The following is a 14,716-nucleotide window of genomic DNA, read 5'->3' as shown; positions in this document are numbered from 1 at the left end:
AACAACACTCTCCAGGAGGTAGGCGTATCAATATCCAAATCTACCATAAAGAGAAGACTGCATGAAAGTAAATACAGAGGGTTCATTGCACGGTGCAAGCCACTCATAAGCATCAAGAATAAAAAGGCTAGATTGGACTTTGCTAAAAAATATCTAAAAAAGCCAGCACAGTTCTGGAAGAACATTCTTTGGACAGATGAAACCAAGATCAACCTCTACCAGAATGATGGAAAGAGAAAAGTATGGCGAAGGCATGGTACAGCTCATGATCCAAAGCATACCACATCATCTGTAAAACACGGCGGAGGCAGTGTGATGGCTTGGGCATGCATGGCTGCCAGTGGCACTGGGTCACTAGTGTTTATTGATGATGTGACACAGGACAGAAGCAGCCGAATAAATTCTGAGATATTCAGAGCCATACTGTGTGCTCAGATCAGTCAAATGCAGCCAAACTGATTGGTCGTCGTTTCATACTACAGGTGGACAATGACCCAAAACATAAAGTCAAAGCAACCCAGGAGTTTATTAAAGCAATGAAGTGGAATATTCTTGAATGGCCAAGTCAGTCACCTGATCTCAACCCAATTGAGCATGCATTTCACTTGTTAAAGACTAAACTTCAGACAGAGAGGCCCACAAACAAACAGCAACTGAAAACCACCGCAGTGAAGGCCTGGCAGAGCATCAAATAGGAGGAAACACAGCGTCTGGTGATGTCCATGAGTTCAAGACTTCAGGCAGTCATTGCCAACAAAGGGTTTTCAGCCAAGTACTAGAAATGAACATTTTATTTACAATTATTTAACCTGTCCAATTACTTTTGGTCCCTTTAAAAACAGGGTGGCACATGTTAAGGAGCTGAAACTCCTAAACCCTTCATCCAATTTTAATGTGGATACCCTCAAATGAAAGCTGAACTTCAACTGAAACTGAATTGTTTTGTTTAAAATTCATTGTGGTAATGTCTAGAACCAAAATTAGAAAAACATTGTCTCTGTCCAAATATATATGGACCTAACTGTACATACATACATACATACATACATACATTCAGTTTTATATATAGAGATTACATCTACTATATATTGGGATAGGAGCTTCAAGATGAGAATACCCTTTTAGGTAAAGCTGTGGCGAAAAAATGAGTGCAAGTCAGGTAAGGATTCATAAATATTCTGAGAGGTGGAGTTATCCAACAAACATATTTAAATGGAACATGTCTCAATAACTGTTTTATAGTAGCCCAGTGAGTGAGTGCTAAGAAATCAAGCTTTGAAGCCACGTGCAAAATTGTATTTGGGCCTGGGATATGCAGTCATGGTTGAAAGTGTTGGCACCCTTGAAATTGTTCCATTTAATGAAGCATTTCTCCAATAAAATTATTTCAATTACACATGTTTTGTTATAAACCTGTTTATTTCACTTGTGTGTATTGGAACAAGACAAACAAAGAGGAATAAAGGCAAATTGGACAGCATTTCACACAAAGCCCCCAAAATTGGTGGGACTAAATTAGTGGCACCTCTCTAAAATTGTGGGTAAACAATTTATTTCAAGTATGTGATGCTCGTTCAAACTCTCCGGTGGCAAGTAACAGATATGGGCAGTATGATAATCACACCTGAAACCAGATTAAAAAAAGGAGAAGTAAACTCAATCTCTGCATTGTGTGTCAGTGTGTGCAACACTAAGCATGAAGAACAGAAAAAGGACAAGAGAACTGTCTGAGAATGAGAACCAAAATTGGTGAAAAATATCTCCCATCTCAAGGTTACAAGTCCATCTCCAGAGATCTTGATGTTCCTTTATCCACAGTGCGCAACACAATCAAGAAATTTCCAACCCATGGCACTGTAGCTAATTTCTTTTGATGTGGATGTTAGAGAAAAATTGATGGATGGTTGCAAAACAGGTTGGTCCAGATGATGGATAAGCAGTCCCAATGAAGCACCAAAGACTTTATAGCTGTCCTGCAGGCTCAGTGTACATCAGTGTCAGCGCCATCTATCCATTTGAATGAAATGAAACGCTATCTCAGGATACACAAACACATAAAAAAGCAAGACTGTAGTTTGCCCAAATATACGTTAGTAGCAACTACAGGAATGCCTGTCACAAATAAGAATATGATGAAAAATAGGAAGAAGATGAATAAGAAGAATATGAAGAATGTACAAAAAAAGAATAATAGGAAGAAGATGAAGAATGTAAAAAAAAAGAATAATAGGAAGAAGGTGAAGAAAAATCCTACTGGGAAAGTGTCTTGTGGACAGATGAGACAAGGTAGAGCTTTATGGTAAAGCACATCATTCTACTGTTTACCGAAAACAGAATGCGGTCTATAAAAGAAAAGAACACAGTACCTACAGTCAAATATGGTGAAGGTTCAAAGATGTTTTGGAGTTGTTTTGTTGCCTCTGGCACTAGGTGCATTAGCTGTGTAATAGGCATCATGAAAACTGAAAATTGCCAAAGGCTTTTGGGTTTCAATGCAGTGCCCAGTGTCAGAAAGCTGGGTTTGCGTCCTAGGTCATGGGTCTTCCAGTAGAACAATGACCCTAAACATAATTCAAGAAGCACCCAGAAAAGAATGGAAACAATGCACTGGAGAGTACTGAAATGGCCAGCAAAGATTCTGGATTTAAATCCCATTGAACACCAGTGGAGAGATCTTAAAATCACTCAAATATTGCTCTATGTCTCTCAAATATGAGAGATCTGGAGCAGTTTACAAAAGAAGATTGGTCCAAAATTCCAGTTGAGAGGTGCGAGAAGCTTGTTGTTATAAGAAGCAATTGATTGTAGTTATTTATTCCAAAGTATATACGATGAAATATTAAGTTGAGGAAGCCAACAATTTTATCCTAAAAATAGGAGAGAGGAGGGGGCGCTCCTGGTGTGATACCGGGTGGTCAAGTAGAGGAGGTTAAGAACAAAGTACACTAACCTGCCGTGGTTATGCTGCCGGCACCTGATGGAGAATTCACCGCCGAAAAGCTTTGTGAGGACATAATGACCAAGTAAAGAAGTTTCTTTTCCATCTAAAACAAGTGTCTGTCTTGGTCTGAGCGCCCTAATCAGCCATACTTCTCTTTCATAACAATTTTATCCTGCCCATTTTGTTTGTTTTTTTGTGAAATTATGTCTAATTTGCCATTTTTTCTGTGTATTTGCATTGTTCCAGTACAAACAAATACAAACAAAGGAAACAAACATGTGTATAACAAAATATGTCTAATTGCAATCATTTTCTGGAATAATTTCAAGGATGCCAACACTTTCAGCCATGACTGAATACAGCCTTACCACTAGTCTCAGTAGTAAAATCAGATTTCAGTTACACCTGCAAAGCGTCTCCTTTGCTGCACTTGTGTACTGGAATGCCCTTCCTTAGGTCTCAATCATAGGTCAGTATTTTGTATGTGTTTGTATGCCAAATCCAGGAGTGGAAATCATTGATGAAAACTATAACTGAAAAATTGGCACCTGTTCTGTGTTTTGGAGACACTCCTGGTTTTGGCATACAAATACTGATGAAATACTGATCAAAAATATTGATGTTTGATGAGACCTTAGAGTTAGTTAGAAGCATTTATAATGAGATTTCTTAGCAGTTGTTTTGTCTTACAATTATCAAACATGTGACATATACTTGGGTATATGCTAAACCTAGTTAGCTACTATGGATATTAATTAACAATACAGGAGAGCTTATTAGACAGTGTGAATATAAGCAAGTTTGCAAAGTACTTATGTCTATCCGCTGTCATTTTCCTGCTGTGAGATCTTTTATCTTTCATGCCTTTTAGCTGGTATCCACTAGAGTCTGCCCAGATCCTGGCCAAGAGTGCGCAGGAGCTACATACCAGGAGAGGGGATAACTCATGACATACTGGTCAGCTCTGTCCATCCAATTGATCTGTACACAGCAGTTTGCTGCTCACATCCTTCCTCTCTGAGCTCCTGACAGAGCTCTTAATAGTCCTATAGAATTACAATCACCTAACCCTAAAATGCATTGTCGTCAGTTTCCACAGCAGTTGTCCTAATCACAGCTCTCACTTTCCTGAGCTGTGTTCTTGTTCAAATACCCAGTTATCACTACATGTAAATATAGTGAGAGCAGTGTAGTCAGAACAAACACCATTAATAATTAGGCTGAGTTCACACGTCGCGTTTTTTTCGCGGCGGTTTTAAATGCGCGATTTTGCCTCGAAAAATAAGCATCTCATGCAATCCTATGGGATTCCGCAATGCTGTGCTTATGCTGAGTTTTTTTCCGTGGCGGAATCGCTTTGCGGTAAAAAACGATGCATGCTCATTAATTTAGCGGAATCGTGGCGAATGGGAATGCAATGTTCTGCTTACTTTCCGCATGTTGCTGTGCCCACCATGCGAAAAGTAAGCAGAACATTTGCGGATGGTACCAACGGTCCGGAGGAGAGGAGACTGTCCTCCGGGCTGTGGGTACCATATCCCTATAAAAAATAGAATTAAAATAAAAAATATTGTTATTCTCACCTTCCGGCGTCCCGCGCAGTCTTCCTGCCTCTCTCCACGCTCCCGGTCCCAGTAATCCTTTGCAAGAATGACAGTGATGACGTCGCGATCTCGCGGGAGCGCAACGTCTCGCGCTCATTCGCGCAAAGGATTACTGGGACCGGGAGCGTGGAGAGAGGCGGGAAGGCTGCGCGGGACGCCAGAAGGTAAGAATAACAATATTTTTTATTTTTTACATTTTATCTTTTACTACTGATGCTGCATAGGCAGCATCAGTTGTAAAAAGTGGGTCACACTCGTCAAACACTATGTTTGACGAGTGTGACCAACCTGTCAATCAGTTCTCCAAGCGATGCTACAGATCGCTTGGAAAGCGCTAGCATTCTGCAAGCTAATTACGCTTGCAAATCGCTAGTTTTTCCGCGGGAAAATCGCTGGAATTTAAAATGCGATTTTCCCGCGGAATGGAATTCCAGAATTCTCACGGTAACTTCTGCAAGAGTTCCGCTACGTGTGCACATAGCTTAAATAACAGAAAAAAACTGCTCACCAGAACTGTCTCTCATAGAGTAGCAGCTACCCCCCAAGCTACCAGGAAGTAAGGAGAGACTGAATAGCTGTGAGCTACTTAAAAGACAACTTGAGAATACCCCTTTAAGTGGCGCTTTGTTAAACAAACTAATATATTTTTGGTCATCCTCAACCATCCAGAAACCTAGAAAACACCAATGCACAACACCACAAATATAACATTAACCAATGTCGCTGGTTTGCCAGGGCCAGCTGCTAACCAGTTCATGAAAGGAGACCATCAGTTCTTAACAAGCGAAGCTTTACTAAACCTCCATTGCTGGGCAACTATGCACACTGAGTATTGCAATTTGAATCGTAGAATCATAGAATGGTAGAGTTGGAAGGGACCTCCTGGGCCATCTGGTCCAACCCCCTGCTCAATGCAGGATTCACTAAATTATCCCAGACAGATGTTTGTCCAGCCTCTGTTTGAAGACTTCTATTGAAGGAGAGCTCACCACCTCTCATGGCAGCCTGTTTCACTCATTGCTCACCTTAACGGTCAAAAAGTTTTTTTCTAACATCTAATCCGTGTCTCCTCCCATTCAGTTTAATCCCATTGCTTCTAGTCTTTCCTTGTGCAAATGAGAATAAAGATGATCCTTATAATGTTACAACCCTTCAGATATTTTTAGACATCTATTAAGTCTCCTCTCAATCTTCTCTTTTGCAAGCTAAACATTCCAAAATCCTGCAACCTTTCCTCATAAGACAGGGTTTGCAGACTGGTCACCATTCTGGTCGCTCTTCTCTGAACTTGCTCCAGTTTGTCGATGTCTTATTTAAAATGTGGTGCCCAAAACTGGACACAGTATTCCAGATGAGGTCTGACCAAAGAGGAGTAGAGGGCAATAATGACTTCATGTGATCTTGACTGTATGCTTGTTTTAATACATCCTAGAATTGTATTTGCCTTTTTTGCTGCCACCTCACACTGTTGACTCATGTTCATTCTGTGATCTATTAGTATACCCAAGTCTTTTTCACATGTGCTGTTGCTTAGCCCTATTCTTCCCATTCTGTTCATGCTTTTTTCATTTTCATTGCCCAGATGTAGTACTTTGCATTTTTCCCTGTTAAAAAAACATTTTTTTAGTTGCTGCCCACTGCTCCAGTTTATTTATATCTATTTGAATTCTCTCTCTCTTCCCTAGTATTAGTTATCCCTCTTAGCTTTGTGTTGTCAGCAAATTTAATCAGTGTACCCTAAATTCCTTCATCTAAATCATTGATAAAGATGTTGAAAAATACAGGGCTTAGGACAGTACTCCACTTGAGACATTCTTCCAACTGGAAGTGCAGCCATTTACGACCACTCTTTGGGTCCGATCACTAAGCCAGTTATGAATCCACCTAACAGTTCCCTTGTGCATTCCATACTTAGTAATTTTTTTAAAATAAGGATTGTGTGAGATACTTTGTCAAACTCTTTGCAGAAGTCAAGATATATTATATCTACAGCATTTCCCTGATCCACCCAGTCAGTGATTCTATCATAGAAGGAAATTAAGCTATTCTGACATGACTTATTAGTTACAAACCAATGCTGACTCTATTTAATCACTTCATTCTTATCCAGGTACTTACATACATGTTGTTTAACAATTTGTTAAAATATCTTTCCTGGTATAGAAGACAGACTCACTGGCCTATAGTTTCCCGGGTCCACCTTCATGCCCTTTTTGAAGAAAGGAACAACATTTGCTCTTCTCCAGTATTCTGTGACTTCTCCTGTTCTCCAAGACTTTTCAAATATTATGGAGAGTGGCTCAAAAATTTCTTCTGCTATCTCCTTCAGTACTCTGGGGTGTAATTCATCTGGACCTGGAGACTTGAATTAATTTAGGATACCTAAGTGTTTCCCCACTATCTTTCTGTTTATAGATATCCTGGATTATTCTATTCCCTTAATAGGACAGTGAAGATCAGTTTATATTTAATTTCCTTTCTGAGATAAAACAGATGCAAAAGAGGAATTTAAAAGTTCGACCTTGTCAACATCGTGTCTTAACATTTCATCATTTTCATCCTGTAAAAATCCTATAGCATCTTTGACTTTTCTTGCAGATGGTTTCCAGGTCCTTTCTTGTGGTGTCATTTGTCCCCACATGCATTAGCAGGAATGGGTAGTCATCTGTAGGTCTGAAGAGTCCTGATATCCTGTCAGACACATCTTTAATTTTTGCACCTGGAAGACAGCACATTTCTTTTGAGGTTATATCCGGTCTGCAGATAGCAGCCTCTGTTCCTCTCAACAGGGAATCCCCCATGACCACAACTCTCCATTTCTTCTTCACAACATTTTTCTTTCTCCATCCAGGAGGATTCTGAAGGCATGCAAGGTTGTTGTTTGTGGACAAAGTCTTATTCTGTAGCGGGTAAAGAACTTCTCGAACGGTTCATCTTTACAACAATTGTAGAGTGAATACTCATATGCTGTTGTATTGTGCTTTTATGGCATAATGTAAAATGCATAGCGTGTTATAAGTACTGATGATGCTGTGTGGGTACTGTATTGGTGTCACGTCGGGGGTGGTAGCCGCCGCCGTCCCAGCAGCGGTGGGCCCGCCGCCGCCGCCTATACTCACCGGTGCTCGCCATGCTGCACTGTGCCCACCTCCTCCTCGTTCTCATCAGTCCGGCGCATGCCTGCTTCGTGCAGGCGCCTTAGGCCACGTGCACGCGCTCTGCAGGTCTCTTAACCCTGCAGCGCCCACCCAGAAGCCTGAGCGCCCAATCAGCCAGCAGCACGGGGTATATCAGGCGTCTCCAGCATGGTGGAGACGCCTGATTATCGTGTGCCTTTCCTTATGGTATCCTGGTCAAGTGTTTAGACTTTACACTCTCTCTCTCTGTAGTCCTGTACTTCGTGTCTCCGTCCTGCACTCCAGTGCCCAGTCCTGTACTCCGTGTCTCCGTCCTGCACTCCAGTGCCCAGTCCTGTACTCCGTGTCTCCGTCCTGCACTCCAGTGCCCAGTCCTGCACTCCAGTGCCCAGTCCTGCACTCCGTGTCTCCGTCCTGCACTCCAGTGCCCAGTCCTGTACTCTGTGTCTCTGTCCTGCGCTTTAGTGCCCAGTCCTGTACTCCGTGTCTCTGTCCTGTACTCCAGTGTCCAGTCCTGTACTCCGTATCTCTGTCCTGTACTCCAGTGCCCAGTCCTGTACTCCGTGTCTCCGTACCGTACTCCGCTCTCTGTGCCTGGTCCTGTACTCTGTGTTTCCGTCCTGCACTCCACTCTGTACTTCCTACTCCGTTCTGCATTCCGTTCTCAGTCCTATACCCCTCACTCAGTCCTTTGAGCCGCCCCTCTTGGTTCTAGCAGTCGCGGCATCTGTCTTCCGAAGGTCTGCCCCTAACGGCCCCTGTATAGGGGTCGGCACCACCTGGCACGCTCACCCCCGGGAGCTCCAGTGCCACGATCCAGAGGGTCCACTCTCGGATGTAACCTATCTGGCCGTCACAATTGGTAATGCCTAAGGTATCCTGGTACAATCAGCTCAGATTTAGAGTAAAAATAGGATATATGTTATTAATTAGGTAGTGATGGATAGGAACTTTATGATTCAGAGTAGTTACAGATAGATTAAGATAGGCAGTTGTAGGCCTATTAGTGTGTTAGTATAAGTATTGTTAGTATAGTGTTAATGTAAGAAAATAATGCAAGCTGTACACTCTAATGTAGGTGAAAGGTTAGATTGTCCAAGCAAGAGACTGCAGGAACAGAAACAGTTAAATGTTTGGGATCAGACCAGCATGGGAGAGGGTATGGTCAAGCAAAAAGAGGAGGCATTTCCTGGATTTATTCAGACAGTTTTAGTATGTGATTTTTGTGTCAAGTGGAAGTTTAGGTGGCAGTGGCAGTGTAGGTGACAGTGGGCTGGACATTCCTGTAACGTCCAGGGCCTATGGCACAAACAAGGCAGTTTGAAATGTGCCTTATTCCCTTCGATACAGAGGAAGGAAATGACTAAAGGAAACATAACGGATCTTGGGAGTGCTGTGGGGCCGAACAGGAAATCCCTGGGGCTGATAGGAGGATGAAGCGTAGGGATTGTCCAAGCTAAATGTAAGCAAAGGCTAGAAATGTGCTGTATTAATGAACTGGAACTAGAGGGTGCTGTGCCCAAAACTGTGTGTTAAAGACTGTTGTATCTGAACTGTCCAGTAATGTTGAACTTATTATAACGAACTATGGTGTCACCTGATGTTTGTGCGGCTGACCCTGGACCAAAGGACATGGATGCAGCGGAGGCCTCTGACCTGAAAGTGAGAACACTGTACACAACACAACATTGACGAAGTGGGACACTGTTTATTTGTGGGGTGCCAGGGTGAGGAGAAGCAGCAGCTCGCACACAGCTACCGCCCTGGGTAACATATAACCCAATCTCCTTTCTCTCTTGCCAGAAAACACTGCATGTGGTCTTACTGAGCCCTCAGACCAAAAGTCTGCTATTGCTGCAAGCTAGGCCCAGTCTGAGTCACTACCAGGAAGTCCTCTCTAATCCTGCTACATAGCCCTTCCCTCTCTGGGCTAATCCCAACACTTAACTATGTTTTACCCTATTCACTGTCTGTTGCTGGGCAGAACTCAGTTTCCTAACTGTACAGTGCAAAACATTACAATACACCACAATCCACACCACACATTACCATAAAGCATGATGTCATACATACTACACTTTACATTATAAACAGTACTGATGTATTCAAGGGGGAACAGGGCAATATGTTCATCTCCTTACAGTTCAAAAAAAAACATTGCAAAAATGATTTTTAGAAGACAATGCATGAGGTTAGATTAAAAAAAAAATGTCCAAGTCTATAATGTTCACAGCTTTGGTGTCTATGGATGTGCACAAAGGGCAGTCAAGGACAGAACCACCATCATTACAGTGAAGGAGGTGCTACTGTCAGGGCCTAGCCTAAAAAAGGAGTTTGCCTACAAGCTCAGCACATGCGGCCAAAGTAAAGAATGTTAAATTCTGGATGGTGGCACATAGAAGTCACTATATAGCATTTTCACATCTCTCATGTAGGACATCTTTAATTAGATTGTATCATGGTTGGATACTTCACTATTACAAAAAAAAATGCAAAGGGTCTGTTCCTGCCAAATGTTGTGGTCGGTGCAGACACATTTTCTGCGCAGCATGCAAATGGGAGACATCTTGCAGGATATGGATGACTGTCTCACCCTTATTTTTCTGGGTACACTTTTGTTTAAAGTACTAACAACTTATACAGAGATTGAAGAGCGTCTGCTCCAATGTACCCGACTATTGCCTTTCCCAATGACATAATACCGAGTGGTTTGTTTCTTGCTGTGAGTCTGATAATGTAACTGCTGAATTAAATTGTCTACGTAATTTTCTCCTTAGGGAAGCAGAGTTTTGCAATTTCTTAGAACTGCTTTAGTACAAATCCTAACCTGTTACAAAATTTACATATAATTCTCCCAGGATGAGAAAGTCTTTACTGAGGACATCAGGGCTAAAGTAACACCAAGAATGAAGAATATTATAACCACAAAATCAGTGAAAAGTATCACTCAGATGCAGGAAAATATAGCATATACTATATAAGCAATGAGGTTTTAAAAAAAAAATTTAATGTTTAAAGCAATCCAAAAACTAACAAAACATACCTGAATAGTGTTTTTAGTGTTTTGAAGGGACAATCCTGCTATGCAATTTGCACTAACATCAATTTGATGAGCCCAAGAAACCAGTTTGACACTTGTACTAGGAAAGGTTCATTTAAGTATTCTGTTTGATTCTACCACTTTAATATTCTTAGTTTCAGGTTTGATTAAGGCCTGTTTCACACTTCCGTTTTTTCAAATCCGTCAAAATCCGTTGGTTTCCGTAAAAAAACGGATCCGCCTTTTGCAGGATCCGTTTTTGTCCCATAGCGGTTACCACGGATCCGTCAAAAAACGGATCCTTTTTTTAAAAAACGGATCCGTTTGCATCCGTTTCCGTCAAAAAAACGGAAACGGATCCGTTTGGCGGACACAAAAACGGAAGTGTGAAACAGGCCTTAGTCTTTGGGAAGGGAGGCATCAGGGAATATCAGGCACAGGGTCACATTCCTAACTAATTGCTTTAGGATGTGCTCACTACAAAGACACTTGTTTCTATTCTATGCTAGAAAGGGGCAACTACTTTGAAATTTGAATTCACCAGCTTTTCTGACTTTTTCTCAAAAATCGTTTTGCAGTCAATTAATTTGCCGTAAATCAAAAGTACTCTAAATGCCCTTCAGTCTCCTATCACTGTAACAACTCATTTCAAGCTCTTTATTGTTAACACAGACTTCGTAATCTTGATGTGACTTCAACATATCTGGCTATGGATAAATGGATGATAACCCTTCTCCAGTTCTGTGCTGTCACACACTACCTGTACAGTTTCTTCAGTGTTCTATTGCTAAGCTGTGAAAGGTGACATGCATTCAACCACATTCACTACAAAATTGGTGATGCATTCCCTGCCTTGGCTTTTATTCAAGCTATGATATTCCCTCATAATTGGCTGTGCTATATCATGTGATGTGAAAGCTACAAGGCATTAATGGAAATCCTAGCTGCTCCTAACATCATTTCAGCCTTCTCTGGGTGATGAAGTCACCTGCAATGTATGAAATGAGGGCAGCCACTTAAGACGATTTGCAAATCCAATTTCCAATTTGTTTAAATTCACCAGGTTCAGTGAATTTCTAAAAATGTTCCCACGAAGCTCCGCCGTAATCCACGTTGCCCGAATCTGGAACTGATGATTGTGAATAGAAATAAAGTTACTGCTTTTCACAGACACTGGGTGCTCCTGACAATGTTCATCATTGTCACTGACTCCCACTGTGCTCAGCAAGACCCAGCAGATCTAATGAGCTATGTCATCACTACCCAGCTTCTGTGAATAGCGGTCACTGTTCTGCTACTCTCAGTCATCGGACACAGATGCAGAGAATGCGGACTATGGTGGAGCTTTGTGGGAACATTTCGGGCAATATATTGGTGAATGAGGGAGTGTCTATTGTCTTTATTTCTTTTTATGTTTTTCAGGTATCCTTTTCTGGACTACTTCAGATTCGATGGATTAAAGCAGACCTACATGGGATTTTTTAATTTTTTTCAATAAATTGGTGTACGAAACATAGCGTGGGTGAGTCTTTATTCAAATAAAGTGTTTTTTTTCTGTGTGTGTTTTTACTTTTGATTACCGGGTTAGTTACTTTACTAACATCACTAACCCCAGAGTTTGATGGCAGGTGTGATTTTTGACAAATCCAACTGTCTGCAATCCCAACTACCCTTACCCCAAACGCCACTGAACCAGGGTAATCGGGAAGAGAGACAGAATTGGCACATGTTACGTGAAGTGCCAATTCTGTGGCAGCTGTGGGCTGGTATTTTTACATTGGGAAGATATGGGAAGGGCCCAATAACCAAGGACCTTCCCAGTCTGATAATATAAGCTGCCTGCTTTACCTTTGCTGGTTATCAAAAAAAAGGGAGGACCCCACATCATTTTTAAAAAATGATTTATTTATTTATTTAAAAGGTTAAATAAGGCGAAATACCTTTTAGTGCCACATGAAAGGCACTAAAGGGTGCTAGTTTATTATATGTAGGGCAGCTTGTGAAATTATGTCTACAGGATATCTATCTATTCTATTGACCTACAGTATATCTTTCTATCATCTATCTACCTATATCTGTATATAAGATTGCTTTATTAGTTTGTAAACTAGCTTTAAATTACCATTTTTTATGGTTTATAAGATGAATTGGACCATAAGATGCACCCCAAAGGGTGCAAAATAGAAAATAAAACAACTTTTAAATAAAATGGTGGTGCGTTTTATATTCCCTTTTAATGGTAGCTTACCTTCGGCAGCTGTAGTGGAGCGGGGACACAGGGTCACTGCTTCAGGAGGTCGGCACTGGCGGCATGAATGGGGCAATGCTGTGGTGCCTTGGATCTCAGAGGGTGTCAGCACCAGTGAGCGGAGTCCTTTTTTCCATTGATATCACTGCAGTGGGCTTCAGGAAAATGGCTGCCGGTAGCGGAGCATACGCAGATTGAGATCGCGGGAGACACCTCTTGCGATCTCAACTGCACATGCACTGCCGGAGTTTGCTATTTTCCCAAAGCCCACCGCAGGGATATCATAAGGAAACCATACTCTGCTCACCGGCGCCGACACCTTTTGACACCTCCTGGTCATCGGAGCATCTCCCCCCTCCTGCCACAGCCATCGGCCTCCTGAAGCAGTGACCCTACCTCCTGTGACCCCGCTGCAACACCGTCAGCCCACAGTAAGTTCACTTTAAATTATAAGATGCAGCAATTTTCCTCCCAAATTTGGAGGAAAAAAGTGTGTCTTGTAATCTGGAAAATACAGCACTTAGAGAATTACTGTATGGAATCGAGGATGCTAAGTGAGAAAAAACACATTGTGCTCTTATGACACTTGCATCGCACTCGTCCTCTTTAGGAGCAACATCGGAGCTATTTTTTTATACGCAAATGTGAGCGAGCCCTCAATGAGACTTCTGTATTTTGGCAAATTTCAGCCTCGCTTTTTTTTATTTGATTTCAACAATGGTTCCCTCCTCAGTTGTCTTTCATAACGTCCACTTTGGCAAGATGGATAGTGCGATCTGACACTGACGGACCTTGAATTTGGAGTTCTCCTGTAATCTCTTTGGAAGTTGATCTGGGCTCTTTGGTTACCATTGGTATTATCCGTCTCTTCAAGTTTTCAAAAATTTTCCTCTTGCGGCCACATCCAGGGAGGTTGGCTACAGTCCCATAGAACTTAAATTTCTGAATAATATGTGCAACTGTAGTAACACAAGCTGTTTGCAGATGGACTTATAGCCTTTACCTTTACCATGCTTGTCTATAATCTTCTTTATAATCTCCTGAGACAACTCTCCTAATCTGTTTTTGATCCATGTTCAGTGTGGTGTAACACAATGATACCAAACCACACAATGACCATTTTTCACTTTTAAATAGGCAGACTGACTGATTATAAGTTTTTTAGACACCAGTGATGCTAATTTCAGGACATGCCTCAGTTTAACATGTCCTTATGGTCAAATTATTTTCAATCTTTTGTAGGAACAGCATAATTTTTGTCCAGGTAATTTTCATTAGTTTTCTTTTTACTTTTTTTTGTATAGAAGTCACAATTCAGAAGTTATTTCTAATTCTCAATAGACGATATTCAGTACATTTAAGTTGAAAATTACTGACCATTATGAGTTTTCTTGCTTCATCGGAAGGGTAACAACAATTTTGTCCACATGTGTACATCCTAGAGCAGGGATATGTGGTCAATGTCATCTCTGCTTCTTTGCCTGCCCATATCTGCTGTTGCCTCCTCAGTCTTCTCAAAGCTGACCTACCTAACCCCCACCCTGCTGTAGAATGCCTACCGCACCTACATGGTTGTCCAACTCTCTGGCCTGCAGAAAGTCTTTTTCCTGATTGTGTAGGCAAGTGATACCTGTATGTCCCTTAAGCCCCATTCACACATAGCGAGATCGCTAGCGATCTTGCTACATGTGACACTTACCTCCGACCCTGCTCCCCCTTGGATTTCGCTGATCACGCAAGATCAGC

The 14,716-nt window shown here is 41.6% G+C and overlaps 1 protein-coding gene across 1 annotated transcript in view; it reads right to left on the bottom strand.

The window, feature by feature from the left end:
* The window catches only part of IL20RB (interleukin 20 receptor subunit beta), a 170,916-nt gene that overhangs the window by 127,542 nt on the left and 28,658 nt on the right, over positions 1 to 14,716 (bottom strand). The window lies entirely within an intron of this gene.

This window comes from Dendrobates tinctorius, unplaced genomic scaffold, assembly GCF_039654945.1.
Source record: "Dendrobates tinctorius isolate UK_male_01 unplaced genomic scaffold, ASM3965494v1 ptg000049l, whole genome shotgun sequence".
Lineage (NCBI taxonomy): Eukaryota > Metazoa > Chordata > Amphibia > Anura > Dendrobatidae > Dendrobates > Dendrobates tinctorius.
Note: the sequence above shows the minus strand (reverse complement) of the source record. Positions and strands in the feature narration are given on the sequence as shown.